This window comes from Miscanthus floridulus, chromosome 18, assembly GCF_019320115.1.
Source record: "Miscanthus floridulus cultivar M001 chromosome 18, ASM1932011v1, whole genome shotgun sequence".
NCBI classification, from domain to species: domain Eukaryota; kingdom Viridiplantae; phylum Streptophyta; class Magnoliopsida; order Poales; family Poaceae; genus Miscanthus; species Miscanthus floridulus.
In genome coordinates, this window is record NC_089597.1 from 39,901,546 (window position 1) to 39,907,230 (window position 5,685).

Genomic DNA, 5,685 nt, shown 5'->3' on the forward strand with positions numbered 1-5,685 from the left:
AGAGATATCCAATTCCAGAAGAATGCTACAATCACTAAAGCTTATAATCCATATTTAGTCGATGATGATGATGAAGAAGGGGAAATTGCCGCAGCTAAATGGAATTAGGGTAAAAAGATAGTAATGGTTCCAAATCCTTGGAGAAAACAAGTTGAAGAAAGTTATGATTTTGATGTTACAAAAGCAGACAAACTTTTTGATTTATTGCTTGAGAAAGGACAGATTAAACTGCCTACCAATCATGTTATATTACCTCCCGATCAGTTGAAGAATAAGAAGTTTTGCAAGTACCATAACACTACTTCTCATACTACTAATGATTGCAGGATTTTTCGGCAGCATATTCAGAGGGCTATTCAACAAGGGAAGCTTAAATTTGATACAGCCCGGAAAATGAAAGTTGATGATAATTCTTTCCCAAAGGATCAGAACATGGTTGATGCTAAGTTGTTCAACGGGAAAGTAAAAGTTTTAACATTAGCTAGGGCAAGAGAAACTGGAAAAGTTGATCTGGAGATGCAAATATCAGCTGATGAATATAGAAAAATTAAAAGGCGTCGTGACCAACAAAAGAGCCGATATGAGTAGGGAGAAACGTCGAGAGATGGTACGATGAGACCATGTGTTACATCTCAAATTCTATTGAATAAATGGCAGCGGCAGAAGGAGAAAGATTATCAGCGCTGGTTAGAAGAGAAGGAATATCAATGTTAACAAGAAGAAGAGAGATATAAAAGAGAACAAGCTAAGTCACATTGGAATTAACTTTTCTTCAGACGTTGTTGGAACGAAGGTTTGAGATTAACTACTAGAAATAATTGCCCAGAATATAGCGAACAATATTGGAAGTTTAGGCAATCTCAAGTCAACCACCGGTTTATCCATGATCGAATTGAATATCAACGTAATGATGTGGATCGGCGCTTAAAAATAGAAGCATTCATGATCTGTTTGGAAAGCGAGTTGTTGATAAAAAAATAGGCCGATTATGAAGAAGAAGATAATGAAGAGTATGTTTGGTAGGAAGGATAGTGGTATCCAGGAGGTTTAACAAGAAGTCAGAAGAGAAGAGTACAACGCCTAAGGAGTAGAGAATTAGAACAGGCTCATAGATCTAGTAAACCGCAAGTATGGCGTCCTAAACAAACAGCCGATAAGGGTCCACCATCGGCTAATATTCAAATGGCTTTTCTTTTACCATCTGAATTTAAAGCTCCAGCAGATCAAGAAGTTTATTCGGATTTTGATGAATCAGAGTATGAAGAGATGACAACCCAGTTGACATTGATACAGCAAGCTATATTTGATAAACCAATTAAGCATCGGCATTTGAAGGCTTTATATGTGAAAGGTTTTATCGATGGTAAGCCAATGAGTAAAATGTTAGTTGATGGAGGTGCTTCTGTTAATCTGATGCCTTATACTACTTTTCGCAAGCTTGGTAAAGGACCAAAAGATCTAATTGAGACTGACATGATGCTTAAGGATTTTGGGGGTAATGCGTCCAAGACCAGGGGGGCAATAAAGGTTGAATTGACAATTGGAAGCAAGACTTTGCTCACTACATTCTTTGTCATTGATGGAAATGGTTCATACAGTTTACTCCTTGGTCGTGATTGGATTCCTGTCAATTATTGTGTACCATCGACTATGCATCAATGCTTGATTCAGTGGCATGGAGATAATGTTGAGCTAGTTCATGCTGATGATTCTGTGAGTATAGCAATAGCTGATCCAATGTATTGGGAACTAGAAGATTTTGAGTATTTTTCTGGCAAGCAATGGGAAGGAGGCTTCATTAGAATCAATGATGAAGGCCAATAGCCGATCCAAGTAGTAGGTTCTGAAAGTTTGTTTTAATGGATAATCCAATAGATGGTATAGATGGTAAACTAGGACATGGCTTTACGTCGGCCGATGAGTTAGAAAAAATAGATATTGGTCCTAGAGATAGGCCTAGGCCGACGTATGTAAGTGCTAAATTAGATCCTGAATATAAACAAGAATTGATAGATTTGTTAAAGGAATTTAAAAATTGTTTTGCTTGGGAATATTATGAAATACCTGGTTTAGATCGGTCAGTTGTTGAACATCAGTTGCCAATCCAACCTGGATATCGGCCATTTAAACAAACTACAAGGAGATTTAATCCAAATGTTTTTGATGATATTAAGAAGGAGACTGAAATACTACTAGAAGCAAAATTTATCTGACCTTGCCGATATGTCGAGTGGATATCGAGTGTAGTTCCTGTGTATAAGAAAAATGGGAAGTTGAGTCTGTATTGATTTTAGAGATTTGAACAAGGCTACACCGATGGATAGTTATCCGATGCCAATAGCCGATATGTTGGTAGATGCAACGGCCGGGCACAAGGTAATTAGTTTTATGGATGGTAATACAGGTTATAATCAAATTTTTATGGCTAAAGAAGACATTGCAAAAATAGCCTTTAGGTGCCCCGACGCAATCGGCTTATTTGAATGGGTTGTGATGACTTTTGGATTGAAGAATGCTGGTGCGACTTATCAGAGGGCAATAAATTATATTTTCCATAAGTTGATCGGTAAGATTGTTGAAATCTATATTGATGATGTGGTGGTGAAATCTAAAGGGTATAAAGAACATCTGGCTGATCTACGGGAGACTTTGGAGTGCACAAGAAAACATTGTTTAAAGATGAATCCTAATAAGTGTGCCTTTGGAGTGTCAGCTGGACAATTTTTTGGTTTTATGGTCCACGAGGGAGGAATTGAGATTGGTCAAAAAATTATGAAAGCAATTGACCAGGTAGTACCTCCAACTAATAAAATAGAATTACAATCACTGCTTGGTAAGATTAGTTTTATCAGAAGGTTTATTTCAAATATGTCAAAAAGGGTTATGTCATTTTCTCCTTTGTTGAAGTTGAAAAATGATTAAGAAATTAAATGGGGTGATGTACAACAAAAAACGTATGAGGAGATAAAAGAGTATATGAAATCTCCACCTGTGCTGGTTCCTCCTCAGCAAGGTAAGCCTTTTAAGTTGTACATGTCGGCCGATAGCCAAACGATTGGGTTGGCCTTGATGCAAGAGTTTAAAGAAAAGGAACGGGTTATTTTATGTTTAAGTAGAAGGCTTTTGGATCCAGAAATAAGATATTCTCCTATTGAAAAGTTATGCTTATGCTTATATTTCTTCGGCACTAAATTACGATATTATTTATTATCGGCTGAGTGTATAGTTGTGTCTAAAGCCGATGTGATCAAACACATGTTGTAATGCCGATATTAAATGGGATAATGGGAAAGCGAATTCTTGCATTATCAGAATTTGACGTGAGGTACAAATCGGCTAAAGCAGTCAAAGGGCAAGTGATGGCCGATTTTATTACTCAACATCATAAATCAAGTATCGGCTATGTGGAACCTATGTCTTGGACATTGTTCTTTGATGGATCATCATGCAAGCAAGATGGTGGCATTGGTATTATTATTATTTCGTCTCGGGGGGCAAGTTTTGAGTTTGCCTTTCAAACCAAACCAATGACCACCAATAATCAAGCAGAATATGAAGCTATTTGTTAAGGGACTTTAAGTTATTCAGGAAGTAAAGGCCGAGTTAGTTGAAATATTTGGAGATTCATAGCTAGTTATTAATCAGTTTATCGGCCTGTATAAATGTAAAGATGATATTATGAGGGGATACCATGATGAATGTCGAAACTTACTTGAGGTGTTTCCCCTTACTTCTCTTCAGCATATTCCAAGAGCACAGAATCAAGAGGCCAATCGGTTAGCTCAAAATGCATCAGGCTATCGAGTGTTCCAAGAAATCTTAAGTGGTGAGACCTTGGCTAATGATTGGAGAGTTGAAATAGCCGATTATCTCAAGAATCCATCGCAGAAGGTTACCAAAAAATTGAGATATAAATCGACTAACTATGTTTTGTTAGATAATCTGTTGTATTACAAAACAGTCGATGGAGTTTTGCTTAAATATTTAAGTCAAGAAGAAGCAAGAGTATTGATGGGAGAAGTACATGAAGGAATATGCGGAGCTCATCAATCGGCTTATAAAATGAAATGGGTTATTCGCAGGTCTGGATATTTCTGGCCAACAATGTTAGAAGATTGTTTTGAATATTAAAAGGGGTGTCAGGATTGTCAGCGGTTTGGTAATGTTCAGAAATCGCCTACATCAGCTATGAACCTAATAATTAAGCCATGGCCATTCTGAGGCTGGGGAATTGATTTGATTGGCCAGATTTTTCCACCTTCAAGTAGAGGGCACACGTTGTATTGGTAGCAACAGATTATTTTACTAAGTGGGTTGAGGTCATTCCTTTGAAAACAGTAACTTCAAAGAATATGGTTAATTTTGTCAGGGAGCATATTTTTTATCATTTTGGCATTCCTCAAACCATTACTACTTATCAAGGGATAATGTTCACATCAGAAGAATTCAAAGATTTTGCTGCCAGTATGGGAATTAAATTGCTAAATTCTTCTCCTTATTATGCTCAAGCTAATGGCCAGACAGAGGCATCCAATCAAATTTTGATTAAGTTGATTAAGAAGAAAATTAAAGAGCAACCAAGGAAGTGGTACTTGACACTTAATAAAGCATTGTGAGCATATAAGATGGCTTGTCATGGATTGATTAAATCATCACCTTATGAGTTAGTATATGGGCATAATATAGTTCTTCCTTGGGAGATTCAGACTGGATCAAGACGTGTTACATTGCGAAAAGATTTGATAGCCGAAGTCTATAAAAACCTTATGATGGATGATTTAGAGGACTTAAGTTATCATCGGCTGTGTTCTCTTGAAAACATTGAGGCTAATAAATTAAGAGTTGCAAGGCATTATAATAAAAAGGTCAAGAACAAACAGTATTGAGAAGGAGAGTTAGTTTAGAAAGTAAGATTGCCGATTGGGTCTAAAGATAACAGGTTTGACAAATGGTTGCCTAATTGGGAAGGTCCTTATTGGATTAAACATTGGGCGCCTGGCAATGCTTATATTTTAGAAACGCTAGAAGGGGAAGAGGAGTTTGATAGAGCAATCAATGGAAAATGTAACACCTATGGTGTTACGAGCTCGCTTAGCACTGAGATTATGGCCTGAGAGATAGATCTATAAATATAGTGAGTTCGTTACTTAAATGTGCTAATGAAAAATTCTAACAAGAATATAAGAAATGTAGTTTTAATTGTTTGGCACGAAAAGCGATTTCTATAAACAAGAATAAAACATAACTTGTATCTAGTACTTAAATAAAAATTGAAGTACAAGTTTTGTAGATAGAAATGCAACAATAACGGTTGGGAAGCAAAGGTTGTTAATTAGTGTTCTTGGAAGCTCAAAAATCAAATTGGAAATTAAAATTAGCCCTTTTCGTTGAATCAGAAAAAATTTGAAGTTGTGTTGAAAGTACACTTTTGGTGATTTATAAAATGCAAAATAGTTAAATAAAGCCTTGATGTTTTGGTTCTATTATTTGGTATAAAGTGTGTGCTATGCCGTGAAATGGTTGTTGGTGAAGTTTGGTAAAGTTTTGACCGTTTAAAAATTCAACCAAAAGTGCTAGAGAGTGTTAGTTCTAACTGGAATCTTGAATTCCTTTAAGTCTGAAAAGATGATAGACAATGCTACTTCGACATTTAAATATCTGCAAAATTTCCTAAGCACCAACTTC